Source organism: Gracilinanus agilis, chromosome 1 (genome assembly GCF_016433145.1).
Source record: "Gracilinanus agilis isolate LMUSP501 chromosome 1, AgileGrace, whole genome shotgun sequence".
Classification (NCBI taxonomy): domain Eukaryota; kingdom Metazoa; phylum Chordata; class Mammalia; order Didelphimorphia; family Didelphidae; genus Gracilinanus; species Gracilinanus agilis.
The window spans coordinates 350260528-350284146 of NC_058130.1; the positions used below are offsets into that span (position 1 = coordinate 350260528).

General features: G+C 35.6%; 1 protein-coding gene and 1 pseudogene across 1 annotated transcript in view; one reads left to right on the plus strand and one right to left on the minus strand.

The window, feature by feature from the left end:
* ERBIN (erbb2 interacting protein) overlaps positions 1-4971 on the minus strand; it is a 105457-nt gene extending 100486 nt beyond the window's left edge. Inside the window, exon 1 of the mRNA XM_044663502.1 lies at positions 4913-4971. The gene's annotated coding sequence lies outside the window, so the exon portion shown is untranslated. The remainder of the gene's footprint in view (positions 1-4912) is intronic.
* On the plus strand, positions 169-21955 carry LOC123251678 (annotated as a pseudogene).
* The last annotated feature ends 1664 nt before the right edge of the window (positions 21956-23619 follow it).

Below are 23619 nucleotides of genomic sequence, written 5' to 3' on the forward strand. Positions count from 1 at the left end.
GGACAAGCCTTGTGGAGAGAAGCTGATCTTTAAGTTTGGAAGATCCGGGTTCAAAATACTGCCTCTGTAACATGCTACATTATCATCATATGCTTAACTAATTACAAACCCACAATATTCCAGGCAACTCTCTAAGCCTACAAGTTATTCAGGGCTTGCTACGGTAGTATGGAGAGTTACTATACTACTATTGAGTTCCCAATACTGAAAAAAGTCACAGGTACAGATACATATTAAAATTTTTTTCAAATTTTTTATAAGTCGATAGATAGTGAAAAATGGTATACTTAAAAATTAAACAATTGTGAGAATATATTTAGCTATGTATTTAATATATCTATATATCTATATATCTATATATATCTATATATATATATATAGATATATATATATATATATATCACAAGTGTTTTGTTGTTATTAATAGGGAAAGTGAGAAGTAGGGGAAAAAAAATCAATACTTTTTAACAAACAAAGGAAGAACAGGAGAAGTTAGGTGGCTTAGTGGATTGAAAACCAGACCTAGAGATGGAAGGTCTGGGGGTTTAAATCTGGTTTCAGATGAGCAAGTCACTTAATCCCCATTGCCTAGTCTTTACCACTCTTCAGCCTTGGAACAATACATAGTATTGATTCTAAGATAGAAGGCTCTGGGTTCAAATCTGATTTTAGACATTCCCTAAGTGTGTTATCCTCAACAAGTCACAACTCCAATTGCCTAGGCCTTATCACTCTTCTACCATAGAACAAATACCTAGTATTGATTCTAAGACAGAAGGTAAAGGATTATGGCTTTTGTTTTTTAAAGGGGGAGGGAGTGACACAATGTAAGGAGACTACTGGGAGATTATTACAATCATTTGGGGTAAAAATGATAAGAACTTATGAGAGTTGGTTGTCCTTTGTATCAAGAAGACAAAAATGACATCATTGGGGACATCTTTTGACTTGTGCATAAATTGGATTTAAGTAAGGCAGAGTTGCAACCAAAGCATCAACCTCACTCCTCCTTCAAGTATCAATGAGGCCCAGTGTCAAGACAAAAGTCAAGACAACTTGTGATGGGCTCATGGTTCAGTAGATAACCTTGGCTTCTTCAATATCTAAATAAGCTTGTGGCCATTGGGACAAGTTTTCCAGAAGCTGTCACTTTACATGGTAGAGCAACAAATGAAAGCTAGGAGGCAAGTTAGCATTAAAGGAGGTAAGCAGCCCTGAAAAGGGCTCACAGTAAGTTGATTTCATACTCCTGTACTATATGACTGAAGAGAAGGGATGGATATGAAAAATATAGAAATGGAATCAATTGTAAGCAACTGATTAAAAACTGAAGAGATGGGAGAGAAGAGTCAAAGATGATTCTAAGGTAGCAAACTTCAAAAGAAATAACAAGTCTAGAAGAAAAAAAAGGTTTGGAAGTTAGTGTGGTTTCTGTTTTAAACATATTTAGTGTTTCTACATGACATCCAGATAGACATGTCCTCTAGCTAATACTATAGGAATGGAAATCAAGAATACAGCAATATCCAAGATGACACCTCCCCTCCCATTAAATAAAATTCTTAACTATTCCTTTAAGCCACACATGTGACTAAAAATAAAAATGCAGTTTCCTATGCAGTATCACCAATGAAAGCCTGAAAGTTCTCCCCTTATATCTATAACAAAAGTGCTCTTATGACATGTGTAGATTATTACCTTAAACATTTCATAAAGATAGGAAAGAGGAGCATGAGTTCAAAATAATTGCTTTTTTTCATCCCCTTCTAGCAATAAGAGTAAAATGAGTGATTTCCCACAGTTGGCATGTACCCTAAAATATGACTATTTTCCCCAACTGTGTCAACTTCAGCACATAATCACTTTCTGCAAAAGATGAACAGGTCCAATCCCATTCAGATCTGATCTCTAAATATCTCTAAATATCTCGCTTTTGGTTTCCTCATTATGCAAAATGATTTGTGTTAATTCGACTTTCTTAGGAAATGGTCATAGTGTTTGTGACTGTCTGTTCTTTTATTTTTCATTTTTGGCATCAATAGTATGCTTAATTCATATTCTTAAAAATTTGCACAAAAGGATATTATAAAGGTAAAAAAAGTCTTTCATATCTAAGAAATAATATTATACCTTACTTTTATTAGCATATATAGTTAAGAGTGTAAGATTTACTTAAACTCAGTACTAGACTCAAATTCTAACTTTGACACTTTAGAAACTTGTCAGATTTTTAATAAGGCATTTAACCTCTGTGAGCTTCAGTTCCCTCACCTGTAAAAGAGATAATAATATGTGTAATACCCATGTTCCAGGGGTGCTTTGAGGCTCAAATTAAATAACACATATATAAAGTATTTTGAAATGTTAAAACCCTTACATAAAGTCAGCTCTTATTATTCAGTATCATACAATTTTCAAAGCAGTTTCATATGCCTCATCTCATTCAATTTGGTCCCCATAATAGTCTCTGCATATTTGTAGAAATAGAGTATAAATAGCTTAAAGTGTATTTTGTACCAAGATGCTATTAGAATTTAGTGAAGATTCATTATGCACCTAAACACAGAAATATGCTGTTACCAGAAAAAGATAAAAGGAATAAAAAGGCATATTTCTTTAAAGGAAAAATCTGTTTTTTACTTTCCCTTGGTGGCAGCAAAGAGCTATGAAGAGCAATATAAAGTATGAGCCAAGCTGGAGGTCTATGGAATTGTAAATGGGATTTCCTTTCTAAAACCCCTTGGTTCCAACCGTGGCAGTTTATCAGATGCCTAAGCTAAGGAGAATGCCATAGATCAGGGGTCGGCAACGTATGGCTCTTTCTGCAGAAGCCATAAAGTCAATTTTTTTTCAGGCGCTGTTACAGGAGCGGCACTGTGAGCACTGTACGGCTCTCACGAAATTACATTTTAAAAAATGTGGCATTTATGGCTCTCACAGCCAAAAAGGTTGCTGACCCCTGCCATAGATTTTCTTTAGTATTCGATTTATGACTGCAATAAATGAAATATGGTCATCTAACTTATCATTAAAGAGAAGTCACTCATTGTTCATTGCTGTCTACCAGTCAGATATTAACAGCAATATACTTATGTAATTTTACTTGAACTTACACTTCTAAGAATTTCACAGTCTTAATTCTAATTCTGTTTGTTCCACTTCAGTTCAAACAAAAGTTAGGAGCAGTCTGCTTGTAACTCATTTCATACAAAGGCCAAACCCAAGGTAGACATACTATCAAATGAATACCTGTAGATTAGCTACCATGGAAAACCTTGTTAGTGACACAGCATTTCCTCTTAATGTTCACTTTGTTGTTCAGTTGTTGTTTCAATCATATCTGACTCTTCATGACCCCATCTGGGGTATTCCTGGCAAAGATCCTGGAGTGGTTTGTAATTTCCTTCTCAAACCAATTTTTTAAAAAACCCTCACCTTCTGCCTTGGATTCAATAGTATATATTGGTTCCAGGGCAGAAGAGTGGGAAGGGCTAGGCAATGGGGGTTAAATGACTTTCCCAGGGTCACACGGCTAGGAAGTATCTGAGGCCAGATTTGAACTCAGGACCTCCCACCTCTGGGTCTCTCAATCCACTGAGCCACCTAGCTTCCCCCTCTAACCAGTTTTTCTGAGGAAGACACTGAGGTAAACAGGATTAAGCAACATGCCCAAGGTCACACAACAGAGCTAGTAAATGTCTTGAGCCTGGCTCTGAACTCAGAACTTCCTCCCTTTAGGCCTGGCTTCTATCTATTGTGCCACATCACTCCCAATGGTTCGCTTAAACCAAAGTTTACTATTTAAAAAAAACTTTCATTCCTTAACAAAACAGGTTTACAAAAACCCTTTACTAATAACAATCCTATAAGGTAAGTAGGGAAATCAATACTACCCTCATTTTTACAGATGACAACACAAAAAACAAATTAAATAGGAGACTTTATGAAAATCACATATAGCTAGCCAAGAGCTAAAATAATATTATAAAGAAACATATGAACACATGAAAACTCCCTACCCATCTATAAACTGTACAGCAAGGGGTCATGGCAACACATGATTAGGATGCATTCTACTCTCAGTTCAGTCACTAAATAGTTGTTAGAACCTGAGGAAATTATTTGAGGTTATCTTTATAACTTGTGAATTAAAACTAGAACAGATTTTGGAGATTACTTAACATTCTGTAATCTTTTCTGTAACAGTGCGCACTCCTGTAACAGCGCCTATTAAAATTATATGACTGGTAGAAGGTTCTTCAGAGTTTTAAGATTATAGTTACACCTTAATTACTAAACCACTGACTCCTTTTATGCCCCATTCCAACTATGGGTATAAGAAACCTAAAATACAGACAATTCAGGAGAATGGAATTCAAGAATTCTGCGTGGAAGGGAGGCAAAGAAAAGAAAGAACTGTGTATTTTAAAACATTTCCAATCAGTTATACTTAAATAGGTTTATTTGCTTATGCCTAAAGGTGAATATTATGGAATTTAAATGTTCCTTTAGGAAATATTTTGGGGGTAGGTACTCTGTTATAATTAAAAACAAACTACACTTTCCAAAGTTCTACAATAAAGGCTTCTTTCACATATATGTGTGTGTATGTTTTAATGTAAAAAAAGCATATTCCAACTTGTAAACATTTACCTATTTGGAACACTCAATTTTAGAATCTTTGATGGGGAAAATGTTACAGAAAAACAATATTGGGAGAAGGGGTAAAAATTAAGTCATTGATCTTCATTAGTTAAAGAACTGAAATAACTAAATTGCTTGAAGTTTAATGATAAATAGAGTCATGAAGATTATTTACTGTACTGGTTGTTATTATAACATGTCTCAGAAATTGTATAAATTCATTACAATTAGCTGTCATTTTTCAATCAAATGAAATTTAATTACTCACCACTGGATTGCAGTTATCTCCCTGATGTTACTTCCCTGAGCTCTAAAAGCCAACATTCTAAAAGAACAAAGAAAAGAAATTTAGCTTGGCAGTACCAAAGCTGAAACAATACTCCAAAGCAGTAATTATCAAAACTATTTGGTAATGGTTAAAAACTAGAGAAGTTATCAGTGGAACAAATTAGGTACATGATAAATACAGTGGCATTTGGTTCAATATGCACAAAAGATCTCAGCTACTAAAGCAAGAATTCATTATTCCACAAATACTACTGGAGAAACTATAAAACAAAAATTAGACAGACCATTCACATGACATAAGCTCAAAATGGATATAAAATTTGAATATAAAAGGTCACATCATAAAGATATTATGAGGAAGCAAGGATATACCCTTTACAACTAAGGACAAATGAAAGAGTTCATGATCCAGCAAATCAAGGATAAACTGAAGAAAAATGAAAATATGAAAGCAATTGATTCAAATATAAGAATGACAGCCATTCCCTAATAGATAAATGGTCAAAGGATATGACAGTTATTGAAGGAAGAAATCAAGCAATGAACAATTTTATGAAAAAACGCTCCAAATCACTAAGAGAAATACATAATCAAACAATTCTTAGTTTCCAATTCACATTCTTCCTTCATGACTTCTCTGATGCCTTTGATACCTTTGATCACCATCTTCTCCTTCATACACTCTTGTAGATTTTTGTGATGATTTCTCCTGATTTACTCTTCCTATCTTACTGACTGCTCCTTCTCAATCATACAAAGTTGTCTTCTAAGTCTCTATCCTGAACCCTTCCCCCTCTATATACACTATTTCCTTTGGTTTATCTCCTCAGTTCCCATAGATTCAATTAGCATCTTTATGCAGATGATTCAGAGATCTATTTATACAACTCAAAACTCTTGATCTCCACTATCACCTCAAATTAGATGTTTCATAGAAATCTTAAACGAGAATATCCAAAACTAAACTCATGATATTCTCCCCAAAACCTTTCTACCTTCTGCTAGGTATATACCACCTGTCCTCCCAGTCACCAAGTCTTACAGCCTAAGTATCATCTTTGACTCCTTACTCTCTTTTCTTCTCCATAACCAATTGGCTGTCAAGTTCTGTTGATTCTATCTCTGAAACACCTTTCATATATGCTATCTCATTTCCTCTATCATTGCTATCACTGTGGGGCAGGCCCTCATCACCTCACTCCTGAACTATTGAACTAGTCTACTTGTCCCAAATCTTGTCTCCCTCCAGGCCATCCATTGCTAAGCTAAGAAAGTGATCTTCATAAATCATTCATATTTTTGATATTGATATTCATATATATATTTGATATTGATATTCATCAGTTCATATCACATCTCCTTCAATAAACTCTGATAGATCTCAATTTCATCCAGGATTAAATATAGAATATAAAATCTTTTGTTTGGCTTTTAAAGTACCTTTTAACCTGGCTCTTTCCTACTTTTCTTATACTGTACCAACTTATGTCCTTTGTGATCCACTGACATTGGCTTACTTATATTCCAAGACATCCCATTTCCAAACTCCATATATTTTCACTGGCTGTCCTTCATATCCCAAATGATGGAAGCTTTTGGCTTCTCTGGGACAGCTAAGTGGCTCAGTGGATAGAAAACCAGATCTTGTTAACTAGAGCCAAGTTTACATAACCCGATTTTTAAATTATAATCTAGAATTACATGGGCTTAAGTATTAGTTATATCTTACATGATTTTTACTTTGCAAGTATATACATGCAGTTTATTTAAGATGACGGAAAGCAAGAAAGGAGGGTAGTACCCAGAGGTCTAAAAGATCAACCTTCATCAAGTGTCAAGAAAGATAATTATTATAGCAAAAGTCAGTAAATGTTATAAAAAGAACTAATTAATTATAACTAAGTACTTACAGAAAATAATATATGTTTACATAAAGTTGAGTTTATAATCTAATAAAAAGATCTGGTTGGGTTATGGGCCCAAACTGTGTTATCATGTAAAAAGAGTACTCCTTGAGCAACTCATTTAACATCTCATGGCTATATTGCTCTGTCTCCTTACTGATGATCATAAATTCAGTTATTTTGCCTAATCCTCTTTATTTTACTATATACTCTATTTTATTAATTCAGCCACTTATTAAGCATCTGCTATGTGAAGGGGGGGAAATGCAAACCACATAACTATTAAATTTTAAAAATTCAATTCAGAAACAATAAGTTCTATAAGCTATCAGAAGAAAGACTTTCAAATACAAAGGAAAAGAAGTTCAAATAACACAGGATAACACATCTGCATCCACTAGAAAATATAAGAAGTAACGGAATAATGTGTTCCCAAGAGCAATGGAGCATACAATACAGCAAGGGGTGACCTTTGAAAATCTGAGCTTAACCATACATGAAAAAGATGGACTTCAATAATAAATACACATTATAGATATAAAATCAGAATTGAAGGGATTATTTCCCTCTCAAACACTCCAAAAAAACAGGAGTAGAGGAAGAATAAACACAATAGCCAAGGACAGCAATGGCCTACAGAATGCTATCTAAATGTACACAAACATAAAAAGATAAAAATGGAAATCTGACATAGATAGACAGGGGGCATTATGAACAGAACCTGTTGACACCCTGCCTATAGGTAAGTGTGTGTGTGTGTGTGTGTGTGTGTGTGTGTGTGTGTGTGTGTGTGTGTGTGTGTGTGTGTTCCAAAGTAAGAATGAAGTGAATGAAGAGGAGCAAGGGGGTGGAAAGAAGATATGATATGGTGGATCAAATCAAGAGTGAATCATGGGGGCAGCTGGGTAGCTCAGTGGATTGAGAGCCAGGCCTAGAGACGGGAGGTCCTAGGTTCAAATCCAGCCTCAGACACTTCCCAGCTGTGTGACCCTGGGCAAGTCACTTGACCCCCATTGCCTACCCTTACCACTCTTCCACCTATAAGTCAATACACAGAAGTTAAGGGTTTAAAAAAAAAAATTAAAAAAACAAAAAAAAAAAAAAAAAAAAAAGAGTGAATCATGATGAGAGGGTGATTTCTGTGGCATCAGAAAGTAAAGAATCTATAGGAAAATGTATTAAGTGGGCGGGGGCATGGAAAGAACTAAAAAGGAAAGGGAAAAAAGGCATTGTTTTGGTAGGCCTCAAGACAATTAGTATGCAACTTGTATGACCCTGGATCTTAATAGTAAAGACTATACAAAAAATAAACAAATGAAAAACAACAACAAAAACCAGTTCATATACCTCTCACATTATGGGTAGGAAATGTATTCCTAACTAAGGAAGAGATAAAAGCGATTTCAAAAGGAAAAAAAAAGAGAGAGAGAAAAAGCATCTGTAATAACAATCTATTTCAAATTTCTCTGATAAAGGTTTGCTATCCAAGATATATCTATACTCCCCAACGAGACCAGTCAAAGGAAAAGAACAAACAATTCTCAAAAGAACTTCAAAGTATTCAAAACGACATATAAGAATGCTCAAAATCACTAAAAAGAAAAGCAAGACAATTCTGAAATTTTACCTCATACCCTTTAAATTAGCAAAGGTAATAGTTAAAATTTTGATTTGACAAAAATAATGGTTAAAAAAAGAATTGTGGTCATCATTTATAAAAATTGAAAATTAAACTATGAGTATGTTAGTAGCTTTAATAGCTTTATTACAGCAGGGTAGAGATATAAAAGTGGAAAACCTAGAAAGGAGGTAGAAAATATCACCTAGCTAAAAATACCCTAAAGTCCTAATCCTAGTGCTGCCAGACCTCGAACGTGAATTTGAATCTCACCAGTCCACAAGAGTGTCTCCAGGCGGGTGTTCCAACAATCAAAAACTTACGCCAAAGAGGCTGAGCTACAAACAGCAGTCTCTCATGCCAAGGAGGCAAGAGTCTCACCCTGAGTATGCGTCCCTCTTCAGCCCAAGTCTCTACTAGCTGAATCTTCACTAGAATCCAAAGTCCAGATCAGGAAGCCAAAATCCAAAGAGCCAAAAGATGCTGAAAACTGCCAAGAATCTTCAGTGCACATGAGGCCAAGATAGCCAAGAATTCCACCAGAGCTCACACTCCTGAAGTGAAGAACCGCCAAGAATGGAGAGTCAGAATAAAGACCCCAAATCTCTCTCAGGCTCCCGCTCATACACAATTTTCTCCAACTGCCAAGAATGGAGAGTCAGAATAAAGACCCCAAATCTCTCTCAGGCTCCCGCTCATACACAATATTCTCCAACCATCATCTCTCCTCAGTCACATTTCAGGAATCATGAATCAATTACAGCCTTTCAATTTGTCTAGCACTGCCCTGGTTGTGTTAAGTAGGGAAGATGGGGCACTAAGTTTTTGGTTAATTAACTTGAAATAGACAAAGGGAATAAAAATTCCCTTTCACACAAAAATGATCCCCAAATGGCAATGTTCAATGTTTGAGAATTGTGAAAGGATAGAAACAATCGCTACAACCATTTTTTGTTTTTAAAATTTAGAATATTTTTCCATGGTTATATGATTCATGATTTCTCCTCCCCCTACTCCCCATTCCCTCTCCTCTCTTGGAGCTGACAAGCAATTCCACTGGGTTATACACATATCATTGTTCAAAACCTATTTCTATGTTATTCATATTTGCAATAGAGTGATTTTTTAACATCAAAACCCTAATCATATCCCCATCAAACTACGTCGTGATTGATCAAATGTTTTTCTTCTGCATTTCTGCTCTCACAGTTCTTTTTCTGGATGCAGATAGTGTTCTTATCTCATAAGTTCCTCTGGATTGTCCTGAGTCATTGCACTGATGCTAGATGCAGATAGTGTTCTTATCTCATAAGTTCCTCTGGATTGTCCTGAGTCATTGCACTGATGCTAGTAGAAAAGGCTATTACATTTGATTGTGCCACAGTGTATCAGTCTCTGTGTAAAACTGTAATGGTTAGAATGGGTTTGAGTTATAAGAGTAAAAAAAAAAAAATGTTGTGGTCACCATTTATAGAAATTAACCCTTAAGTCACAAGACTGTTAATAACTCTAATAGCTTTATTATAGTAAGACAAAGATAACAAAGAGAGGGAAATATAGAAAGGAGGTAAAGCATTACCTACCCTAACAACCTAAAGTCTAACAAACCTCAGCCTCAAAAACAACACTCCTCCTGCTTCCTGCAGGGTCTCACATTATATGCTGTTCCCTTCACCCACTAGCTCTCCTACATCACCTCCCACCCCAACCAATCCCAGTTCCTTAATTAGCCTGGTACCACCCAGGGGGGGCAGTGCCTGTCAGATCAATTCCCTGGTCACTGATTAACCCAAATTCAAAACAAATGGAAGAGAAGTTTAAATCTCTGATTGATCAAATCAAAACACAATCTCCCTGTGATTCTACTGGGAGAAGGATCATGTTGAAATCTCCTCAAGTGAAGGTCTTGGGAGATTAACATGCCTAGTCTCCCCAATGAATCATTTCAAATAACCAACCTCTAGGTATATAGATCTAAATCTCTAAATTAATTTTTTTGTTGTTGTTCAGTTGTGTCTGATTCCTTGTGACTCCATGGACCAGAGCATGTAAGATCTATTTTTTGCCATTTCTTTCACCAGTAGATTTTTTTTTTCCAGTCATAGGGAAAAACAATTTTTGTCCATTGTTATCTGGCCATACCTGAATCAAGATTCGCTTCCCACCTCCTCCACCCCCACCCCTTTTCCTTGAGGCAGTATATAGTCTGATATAGGTTATGCCAGTGTTGTAGCCTAACAACCTAGAGTCTGTCTCCAAATATTAGCCTCAAAAACACCCCTCCCCACCTCCTTCTTCCTGCAGGATATCACCTTATATATGGCGTTCCCTTCACTCACTATAGCTCTCCTATATCACAACCTCTCCCCCCTCCCTGACCCCCCCCAGGAAACAATCACAGTTCTTCAAGTAGCCTGGCACCACCCAGGGGGGTGCCACTAAAGGTATATAAAACATTGCACTTTCTAAGCAGAAATTACAGCAACCTGGGAACAAGAGGGAAAGAAAAGAAAAAGAAAACAAAAACAGTAATTAATAAACACATTGACAAAAAAGCCAATCGGGGGCATTCCCCTTTGGTATAAGAATTTATATTCAGAATAAATGTATTCAACCCCCTTCAGTTCAGTTCGTTATATCTCAAAGTTCATTCTGGATCTCTTGATGTGGGTATGTGGTTTCCATAGGCATCTCCATGATACCCTCTTCAAAAAATTCACCTTCCTGATTCAAGGAGCTGGCAAGTCTCTTCTCCTAAAATTCCTCCAAAAGATTTTCAAACTCTGGATTTTAGGACAATCATACGGTTAAAACCATATACAATGTTCTCCTGGTTCTGCTCCTTTTGCTCTGCATCAATTCCTGGAGGTCTTTCCAGTTCACATGGAATTCCTCCAGTTCATCATTCCTTTCAGCACAATAGTATTCCATCACCATCAGATACCACAACAATTCCCCAATCGATGGACACTCCCTCATTTTCCAATTTTTTGCCACCACAAAGAGCACAGCTATAAATATTTTTATACAAGTATTTTTCCCTTATTATCTCTTTGGGGTACAAACCCAGCAGTGGTATGACATTCTTTTAAAGCCCTTTGTGCATAATTCCAAATTGTCCTCCAGATTGGTACAATCTGTTTTTAAAAGAATTTTGAATCATGAAAATAAAGTGACTAAAATGTTGATAACCTTTGAAACAGACAATATTACTGAACATATATCCTAAGGAAGCCATTGATAAGTAGAATATGCTCCAAAACTCGAAAATACAGCAGCATTTTTTTGTGATTTTGTGAGCTTAGAACTGGAAAGAAAATAGATGCCCATCAACTTGGAAATGGCTAAATTAATTTAATTAATACTACCATGCTATAGGAAATGATCTTGATGGATAAAGAGTAGTAGGAAAAATCTACTGAACTGATACTGCATGAACAGTAAGCCAAATCATGAAAACAATCTATGAGACAAAAAAAAGCTTCACTTCTTGAACATAGAGAAAAATGACTCATTTCATTCATAAGAAAACAAAGCATTCTCCAATTGATAAATGGTCAAAGAATATGACAGGGCAGTTCTCAGAGAAAGAAATGCTTAAAATCACTACTGATTAGAAAAATGCAAATTAAAACAACTCACATCTAAACTAAGCTATTATTAGCAATGCAAGGTTCAAAGATAACTTCATAGGGACTCAAGATGAAAAATGCTATCTGAAGAAGGAACTCTGGGAGTCTGATTGCCAATCAAAGCATGCCATTTTCTCACTATTTGCTTCATGAGTATTTCAACTGTATGTGTGATATCTGTCTTCTTCCATAGTAACACTGGCATAACTTATACCAGACTATATATTGCCTCAAGGAAAAGGGATGGGGGTAGTGGAGGTGGGAGGGGAATCTGAATCAGATATGGCCAGATAACAATGGACAAAAATTGTTTTTCCCTATGACTGGGAAAAAAAATCTACTAGTGAAAGAAATAGCAAACCACTCCATGTACTGTGGATAGTACTTGCATGCTCTGGTCCATGGAGTGACAAGGAATCAGACACAACTGAAGAACAGAAAAATTAGAGATTTAGAACCATAAAAACAAAACTTTATAGAACTAAATAAAATATGAAAATTTATCAAGAATATCAGATAAATAAAATTTAAAAGTAGATTCCTACCGAATGCATAAGGCTTAAAATTACAGAATGCAAAATACTATAATATAAAGTAATTAATAATCATTAAAAATTACTTGGTACTATTTAAAAAAATAGAAAATGTGATCAATGAAACTACTCATAAGCAAACAGAAATAATAATGTAGGTAAAAAGAGACAATGCCTATTAAGAGTAAATAAATCCTATTCAACAAAAACCTAATTTCTTTGTGATTTCTAATTTTCTCAAGTTTTAAACTTAAACTTTTTTTGTGGTATAGGCCCCTTTGTCATTATGATTATAGCCTGAGAATCTTTAATGAGAATAATACTTCTAAATGCAAATAAATGAATAGGCTTATGAAAGAAACTAATCAAATTATTAGCATATACATATATATTAACATATATATGCACCATCTTTATTTAAGTTCATGGATCCCAGGTTAAGAACCTCTGCTTAAAATATAATGGTGAGGTCTCCCTTTTCATCTTTGATACTGTCAATTTGGTTTTCTTCTTTCCTTTTTTTATTAGATTGACCAGTACTTTGTCTATTTTATCTGTTTTTTTCAAAATACCAGCTTCTGGTCTTATTTATTAATTCAATAGTTCTTTTACTTTCGATTTTATTAATTTCTCCCTTGATTTTTAGTAATTCTAATTTAGTTTTCATCTGGGGATTTTTAATTTGCTCGCTTCCTAGTTTTTTGAGTTGCATGCCCAATTCATTAATCTCTGCCCTCCTTAATTTGTTAATATATGCACTCAAGGATATAAAAAATTTCCCCCTGAGTACTGACCTTTGATCCAGCCATACCATTGTTGGGTTTGTACCCCAAAGAGATCATAAATAAACAGACTTGTACGAAAATATTTATAGCTGCGCTTTTTGTGGTGGCAAAGAACTGGAAAAGGAGGGTATGTCCTTCAATTGGGGAATGGCTGAACAAACTGTGGTATATGCTGGTGATGGAATACTATTGTGCTAAAAGGAATAATAAACTGGAGGAGTTCCAGGTGTACTGGAATGGCCTCCAGGAACTGATACAGAGCAAAAGGAGCAGAGCCAGAAGAACATTGTACACAGAGAATGATATAATATGGTAAAATCGAATGCAATGGACCTCTGTACCAGCAGCAATGACACAGGACAGCTCTGAGGGATTTATGGTAAAGAACGCTACCCACAATTCAGAGGAAGAACTGCAGGAGAGGAAACATATAAGAAAAACAACTGTTTGAACGCATGGGATGAGGTGGACATTGGGGATTTTGATTCAAAACTACCACACCAATGCAACTATCAATTTGGAAATAGGTCTTGATCAATGACACATGTTAAAACCAGTGGAAATGTGCATCGGCCATGGGTGGGGGGATTGTGGGGGGTGAAAGGGAAAGTAGGAGGATGAATCATGTAACCATGTTAAAAATGAATATTAATAAACGTTTAAAAAAACATAATGGCATAATAAGCTCCAAATGGATACGTGTGATAAATATTTTTAAATCATGTAAAGAGGAAATTATCAGGAATTAACTTTCACAACTATGGCTAATGAAACAAACTGCTAGCATATACAGCCAGCCACATTTATATGTGACTAAAGATTCCAATGATCTTAGACTACTCTAAAGTGGTAATCATCAAAACAAGGGTGGATCAATGAAATAGATTTGGAGTAAATGATCTCAGCAATGTAATATTTGATAAACCCTTTGGGGGGAGAGGGGAATAAGAACTCATTATTTGACCAAAATGGCTGAAAAAATGGAAAACAGTATAGCAGAAGATAGATATAGATCAATATCTCAAATCCTATTGCTAGATAAGGTCAAAATGTACATTTGATTTGACATAAAGGATGATATTATAAGCAAATTAGGGGAATAAGAATAATTTACCTGTCAGATCTATGACCAAACAAGAGACAGAGAACATTTCAAGAGGTAAAATGAATAATTGTGATTATATTAAATTAAAAAACCAATGCAACCAAGATTAGAAGGGAAATAACAAAGGGGGGGGGGGGGTAATTGAAACAAATTTCTCTGAAAAATGTCTCGCAAATGAATAAAGAACTAAATCAAAATAATAAGACTATAAGTTATTCCCCAATTGATAAATGGTCAAAGGATATGAATAAGCAGTTTTCTGATAAAGAAATCAAAGCTATCAATAATCATGAAAAAATGTTCTAAATCCCTCTTAATTAGAGAAATAAAATAAAACAACTCTGAGGTACCACCTCACACATATCATATTGGCCAATATGATAGTAAAGGAAAATAATGAATATTGGAACGGGTGTGGCAAAATTGCAGGTGGTGGAGTGGTGAACATCAAACCATTCTGGAGGGCAATCTAGTATTATGCCCAAAGGGCATATGCATACCCTTTGATCCAGTAAAATCCCTACTAGCTAGGTCTGTATGCCTAAGAGATAAAAAAGAAAAGGGGTTGGGGGGTGGGGGTGGGAGAGGAGAGAGAAACCTACTTAAACAAAAATATTTATAATTGCTCGTATTGTGGTGGTAAAGAACTAAACACCCATTAATTAGGGAATGGCTGAACAAATTGTGGTTTATGATGGTGATGAAATACTATTATGCTGTAAGGAATGATGAATAGGATGATTTCAGAAAGAAATGGAAAGGCCTACGTGAACTGATACAGAATGAAATAAGAAGAAACAGGAAAACATCATACATGCAAACAGCAATACTGTGGAATGATCAAATGTAATAATAGACTTAGCTACTCTCAGCAATACTATGAAAATTCTGAGAGACTTATGACAAAGGATGCTATATACCTCTAGAGAAAGAAATGTTGGAATCAGAATGCAGATGAAATTTTATAATTTTTCATTTAAGTTTATTTGGATATATGTTGTGGGGTTTTGGTTTTATAAAACTTTTCGCTTATAAAAATGAACATTATGAAAATGTTTTGCGTGATAATACATGTATAACCCAGACTCCAGGCACAATGTTCTGTCCACTGTGCCATCTTGGGCAATTTTAATTTGACATATGGCTTTCTTTTTTCTTGTGATTCAAGTGAGCAATATTATGGTATATATTATGAGTCAAAAAACATGAGTTCAAATACTGACTGCCACATACCACTGTAACTTTGGGCCAATCTATTAACAGGCCTATGAGGACAAATATCCTTAATTTATGGTGAGGATAAATGAAACAGGAGATAGTAATACAGGAAAAGCACCTCATGATGATAAATTATGATGAGTTATTACTCTTATTAACCATGACTGCTTCGAAAGTCCTAGGGGGAAGTAACATGGATATAGATTTTTCTGAATTAACCAAGAAGAAAAGAGCAGAGAGTATAAGGATAGTTACACATATGAAAAAGAGACTGATTTAAGTGGAATTAAGCAATAGGGATGGTACAAGAAGAGTTAAGAAATATACTGTCAAATAGTTCACTACTCTAGCTAGCCACCAGGTGGACCTGTGCAACCAAGAACAACTCAGCTTTTTATTTAGATAGTTTTCAGAAGGGGTTGAGAGGTAGAGTATGGAAAAGTAAGGTACAAGTAAAGGGAAAGAAAAAAAGCAGTCTAGCAGTAGGTACAACATACTCACAAGAAGACTCTTTGGAATTTTAAGGGCCTATATTTACATTAGCTTTGCTAATTTCCAGAGAAACTGGTTATTAAATATTTTGTGTCATGAAGTAAGAACTTTATTTCTAGAAATGTCACATAGTCTATATAGTGGAAATAACACAAAAACTGGAGTCAGGACTTAGTTTAGCATTCCATATGCTACTTATAGTCTCTGATGACCTTGAGCAAATAATTTAGCCTCTCAAGCCTCAGTCCTCTCAGCTATAAATAAAAGATTGTACTAGATAATCTAGTACAGTGCCCTTCATGGTTACTTTATGTTTATTAATAGGGTTGTCAATTATCTTCTCTATTATCCTTTCTAATGTCAAAATCCATTATCACAGAGGTGTTAATAAAAATTCCACAAAAATAACAATAAAATGAAGTTCCACTAAAATAACAACAATGAAATAAAATGTAGAGTATGCCATATGTACATATTTTTTTTAAGATTTTTTTTTTATTTTAAACCCTTAACTTCTGTGTATTGACTTATAGGTGGAAGAGTGGTAAGGGTAGGCAATGGGGGTCAAGTGACTTGCCCAGGGTCACACAGCTGGGAAGTGTCTGAGGCCGGATTTGAACCTAAGACCTCCCGTCTCTAGGCATGGCTCTCAATCCACTGAGCTACCCAGCTGCCCCCTGCCATATGTATATTGACACATATTTCCCCAGCAAACAATTTCAGAAACTAGGATATTTTTTTTCATAGTCTTTAAGTCTAGACTCAAAACAAGTTCTCTTTTGTAAGAGACATTTACTAGATACAGTCTTCTAGATAGTAAAATATTAAAATATTTTAAATAGATGAGGAAAAAATAGCAACTACTTGATTTATTATTTTTCCTTATGTTTTTATTTAAAATAAAATTGTCAAAGCATCGAAACCTTCCTATACATTTCTAAGCCTCATGGCCTATAGATATTACCAAAAATGGCTCATTAAGAAACATTTAGCCAATTAAAGCATTTAAAGCCATTTATCCTTAAATTACTTCTTTCACCATAGTAACAGACTAAATTTAGTCTGTTTGATATACAGGCAGGTAGGTGGCACAGTAGATAAAGTAGTGGAGGTATCAAGGAAACCAAAGTCTGGATTCAAGGAGTCGAATTTCTGCCTCTAACACTAGTTGTGTGACTCTGAGAAAGTCACTTAACTTTTATCTGCCTCAGTTCCCCCATCTGCAAAATGGGAGTAATAGTAGTACCTGGGGCTGTTGTGAGGATAAAAAGAAGACAATATTCATAAAGCACTTTGCAAATCCTCTATCTGAAGCCCCTAGGAAGCCAAATGATACTCCCTATATTTTAGATATCCAAAGAGGGACCCACAACACAATATGTAGGGCAACCTCCCTCTGGTTTTTTTTTTTACTTTTCTAGGTTTCCAGTGGAGCACTTAAGATTAGAGGTCCATGCCCAATGCAAATGAGTAGAAAATACTGCCCAATAGTTTCACTTTCACTAGAATATTGCAGCCATCTCTCACACTACTCTTCCCTCATATTTCCCCACTTTCTCTCTTTGCACATTCTGAATCCTAATGGTGTTTCTGCTGTTCTTCACAAATTCTCATGCATCTCAGTCCACTGACTCCCAAATATGAAATGCCTACTTCTCCATGCCACCTCTTCACATGACTAATATATTTCAAAAATCAGCTTAATCACTACCTTCCACATGAAATTTTTCCTGATGGCCAAGTTCCCTCTTCCACAAAATTATCTTTTAATTTTCTTCATTGCAGTCTTTATGCTTCATTCAAGTACTTTTGTTGTTGTACTCTCTAGTGCCAAAGTGTCTGGTACATAGTATGCACTTAATACATGCTTGTTGATTGACGGAAAAGGAAAATAGAATGAGGCAAAAATGTGTCTTTGGGAAGTGATGAAGCACAACTTGTAGACAATTTTAAGTATAGAGATCAAGATGTAGAAAATACAGGGAAGATGTATCAAGGCTAGAGAGGGGTATAGAGTTCTTTGTATCTTATCTCTGGGTACAAAAATTATTTTATTTCTGCCTTCAAAGACCAACTAGTACATTTCAAGATCGAGGTTCTAGAGATGTAAGGGGGGAAAAAAACTTTCCCCTGGAGGAACTTAAAATGAGTCATCTAAACTTAGCTTCTTCTCCCCTACTTGATACCTCAAAGTGCCTTTATTGCTCCATTTTCTCTTCCATTTTCTGGTCTTTGTGCTTCTGGGCAAGGCCAGCAACAATCTCTGAAACTTTAATGCCATTTTCTCCTATCTATCCTGGGGCCAACTCCCTTTAAACATTCCCTTTCATTTAATTTTTCTTATCCCCATCCTTAAGGCCTAAAACCAACCACATCCAAGACAAAACAAACAAACAAACAAGAATAAAAACTTTCCCATTTGACTTAGCAAGCTTCTCAAGCCATCTCCCCATCATTCTCAAATTCACTTCATATTGTCAAATTCACTATCAACTATAACCAAGGCTCCAGGTGAACTCTGGTGAAATCTGTTCATCCAAATGGCCTTTTATCATCCTACCTGATTCTCCAGAAAGTAAAACTGTCAACTACTTCCCTCTCTTTCATATTTCTCCCAGAGCTCACTTAATAAATTAACAGTTTTTCTTACCCCCAAACTAGGCATTTTAGTCAATAGCCAATAAAGTGCTTATATGTATCAAGCATTGTACAAAATCCTAGAGATATAAAGAATGGCTAACAAGTTCCCTACCCTCAAGGAGCTTATATTGTAATGAAGACAGAATGCAAACTACTAAGACAGAGGAATACAGATATAATCAGGTAAATAACCTGGAATCAGAAAAGGCTTTTGGCAGTAGGTGGGACTTTAGTCAAGATTTGAAATAATAAACCAGATAAGTCAGGAGTTAAGAGATGAGAATTTCTGAATTAACCAGGAAAGAAATGGTTGAAAGTAGAAGGAAAGATAGCTATTTTAAGAAAAAGATTGGGGGACAGCTGGGTAGCTCAGTGGATTGAGAATCAGACTTAGAGATGGGAGGTCTAAGTTCAAATCTATCCTCAGATACTTCCTAGTTGTATGATCTTGGGCAAGTCACTTAAACCCTAGGCCTTATCACTCTTCTGCCTTGGAACCAATATCAAGTATTGATTCTTAAAGTGGAAGGTAAGGGTTTAAAAAAGAAAAAAGACCAATTCAATGAAATTATGCAACATGAGTGGTGTTAGGATCACAGAAATAGTAAATATTTATTAAGTTATCATGTAGGGCAATATACTAGATCACCTAGTACCATATCTATTATTTATAGATGAAAGAGTATTTAAGGCATAAGGAACAGGCAGTGAAAAGGCATGCTGGAGTATGAAGATGCTTTGGGTGAGGAACAGCAAGAAGGCCACTATTAGCAGACTGCAGAAGGGACAGAAGGAGTGGAGGAGACATAGACTTCTCTTTTAAGAAGATTGTGGATGGTAGTGGGAAGACTTGAGACGGGAGATTGGCCAAAAGGCAGCTGCAATAACTCAGGCAAGTAAGGTGATGGTGAGCTAAAATGAGGGTCCTGGCAGTGTCAGAGTAAGGTGTAATAAGAGAGGTAGAATCAACAAAGTTTGGCAATCAATTGATTGGAGGGGTAGGGTGGGGGATGGAACAAGTAGAGAGTTTGAGGAGAAGATTTGTTGAGGTCTGTTTTGGACAAATTGAGTGTAAGATGTACTAGACATCCAGTTCAAGATATCCAACAGGCAGTTTGAGATTTAAGAATGGAGATCAGAAAAGAAGCTAGAGCTGCATAAAAACATTTGAAAAGAGCTATCTCCAAGGTTTTGAGCCAGGCCATTTTGCCTCTACCTTGAAGATATCATCCAATACCATAGGTTCAAATTATCTCTATGCAGATAATTTCCAAATCTATATATTCAACCTTAATCTCTCCTCAACTCCAATTTTGCACTGTCACATACCCAACGAACATCTCCAATTGGATTTCCCATTGGCATCTTATATTTGGCATCTCTGAGAAACAGAACTCCATTATTTTCTTCCCTTTCCTATTCATGTGTCTTAATTTCTGGATTAGTTTATAACACCAGGATGTTTCAGTCATTCACTTTCACTATGCAAAAAATCTTGACAATTCTATCTACACAAAATCTCATACCTGTTTCATTCTCTGAACTCCTAAAACCATTACCCTGGTTTGGGTTCTCATGTTTTTACTGATACTCCTGTCCTGGTGCCTTCTAAATGGTGTCTTTGCTTAGTCCCTCCCTTATCTCCCCACAGTGGAGAGTTTTAAAACTATATGAATCCTCCAAAGAAGCTTTAGTGGTTCTCAATCTTATGTAGAATAAAATACAAACTGCTTGAGCTACCACTTAAAGACTTCCAAAGTCTGTTTTTCAACTACTTTTCTAGACATTTCATATTCCTCCCTTTTACACATTTTTATGTTCAAGTCAAACTGCATGGCCAGCTAACTATTCTCTGAACCTGACATTCTCTCTCATCTCTGAGGCTTTGCACCAGCTCTCCCTTAGGACATGGAATAGATTCCCTCCTAATCTCTACTTCTTAAAAGTCCTTCTCTGGCCAAAAAATTTCCTTAACTAATAATGAGGAGGTAAATTCTAAATCAACAATAGATTTAAATAAGAAGGAAGAAAATTAAGTATTTATCTCAATTCTGGAAGAAAGTTTTTAAACTAAAAAAAACAGAATGAATTTTATTAGAGACAATATTGATGTGCTTATCTATATAAATACATGTAAACAAATTATAAGATTTGGGGAACTTTATATACCAATCAAATTGACAAAGATGTCTGAATCAATGTTAAAGATGTCATAGAAATACTAATACACTGCTGGTGAAGCTGTGAATTTCAACTTTCTAAAAAAATTTGGAGAGTGCTCCCCAGAGAAAGATAACAGCTCTCTCCATATGCCAGGCTCTAGTTAGCAGTTTCTTTCTTGATAAATGCTGTAGAAATCCCATCAGTGAGTTTGCTAAAATGGGCTATAAACTAAACTTCCAAACAGCTCACACAACAGGCCTGACTACTACTGGACAAGGATGGCATAGTTGAGGCAGATACAAGAGCAAGAAAATAAAGTTGTTCCTGATAAAAACTGTTCAAAATACGTATTTTAACTCTCCCAATATTTATTGCTGTGGTACAGCGACAGCATTTACTAACATATTAACTCAGCTGATCTCTTCCTACTTAAAACTCCATTCCCTTATTATGGGATATCTACCTAGAATTGTTATGGTTAATGCTTAAACAGCTTTTTAGGTATCAAGATTACATCGGTGCAGCCTTAGTTTTAGAAGTAGGTATTAATGGAACTTGCCTCTACACTATCCTCATGGATCAACTGACAAATTGCCTTATGTAACCATAGGTTCTCTGGGTCTTTGGCAGCAAGGGTTGTACTTGAAGATAAATTCATATCAGACATGGAGGAGCTAGTTGGGAAGGCCACCTCGACTAGGATCTTCAGTAACTTGGGATCTGGGAGCAACATAGATATGTGTTATCAAGAAGGCCAAGTGGGACTTCCTCTACTAGTTCAATATTCCCAACAAAAAGGTTTGGCAGATGAAAAAGTATAAAAAAGGGTCAACAACTGTTATTCTTACTGAGAAAGTTATTTCCCTGGAAATCAAAGGGCTAGATGGCTTGCTCATCAACTCTACTGAATCAGAAGATCTGGGGTTGCCCTAGGTCACCTTGTGTAAGGCAAAGTCATCACTAACAAACAAATGCAAGTTATGTAAAAAATAATAATAATAATAATAATTTGGAATTACCCAAGGAACTTTTGTCACCACAGTCCCAGTATTGGGCATATATCCTAGGAGTTATGTAAGGGCTAAATTTAATGTTTGGATAATGATTTTATGAAATTATGTGGTTGCCAATACTTATATTTTGAGTCAGAAATTTATTCAGAAATAGAGAGAAAATAATAAAGAAGAGAAATGTAAGGGGGATAGCAAACTCAACCAGGAAGGCTAGTGGTGAGTAACCACGTGGCCTCCTCAAAGATGGAGGCCAGTCTCTTAGGAAGCTAGGAAAATAGTCAGCCTTCCACTCACCCAAGTAGCCCAGGAGTCAGAGTCTAAGTTGAAGCTGAGTTCCAAGCCCAGGATGCAAGCCCCAGTCTCCAGCAAGCTCCCCAGTTAGAAGGCTATCTCCAGAAGACAATCTCTTCAGACAATCTTCTCCAAGAAGATCTTCCCAGATTGAGTTCAGGGCTTGCTTTTATGGTGACTTCCGGTTCTTAACCCTCTCCACAGGGGACAATCACAGCTTTCAAATAGTCTAGCACTGCCCTGGGTTAAGTGTCGGTGGAAACCAGTTTGCATCTTCTGGAGGGGTGAATACTCATTGAAAGGGTTCACAGTTTCTGAGGGTGTGAACTCTTAAAAGAATTCACAAGTTTCTGACTGAGTTAGAAAAAAGTATGGAGCTCTTCAACTATCTTGCTAGCTTCTCACCTAGCAGTTTCTGAAGATGTGAATTCACTAAGTGGTTTGTGAGCTCCTCCACCTAGTTCAAGCTTGTGTTGATTCAATTCAAAATGTAGACAAAGGAAAGTTGCTCCTGTCTTCACAATCTAGTGAGATACTTAAATTAGTGTTTAGTCAGGATAGACAATAGAGTAAAAAATTCTCTAATATTAAAAAATATTTCAAGTAATTTCAAGTAATTTTGGTAGAAAAAATTGAAAACAAAATAGATGTTTGATGATTGGAAATAGTTAACCTATAGTCTATAAACATAAGATTATTGTTCTGTAAGAAATTAATAGAAACTTCTATGAAGCATTACAAGGAATCATTGGCATATAACAAACAGAAAGCAAGAAGACACAAAAAAGAAACACATATAAATGACTATAATCTGTAAATAAAAAAATACCAAGAGGCAAATGAACTCCAGTTAATTTCCATTAACATTAATATTAGTTTCGGAAAGTAGAGAATGAAATATACATATCCCATCTTATTGTAGAAAGCAAGAGAAATAATAAGGAATTAAAATATTGTATGGTCCTTTAGAAACAATGCTTTGTCAGAAAGTTTATATAATATTTTGTTTCAGGAAAACATGTAATGCAGGAGGGAATGAATATCAGGAAATGATTGATGTAAGAAATAAAAAGGTAATGAATTTCAATGTCCATAAGATTGTGGACAAATCCTTACACATGCTATGATGAAGGAATTTGAGAGGCATTAAAATTTGGCATTATGCAGTGAAGTTCCAAAAATAAACATCTCTTTTAACCTACTAGTAGTTTCAATGGTAAAGAATTAAGGGGAAAACAGGATAGTTAAAAAGTTTCCTAAACAATATTGTTTGTAATCACAAAAGAATACAGC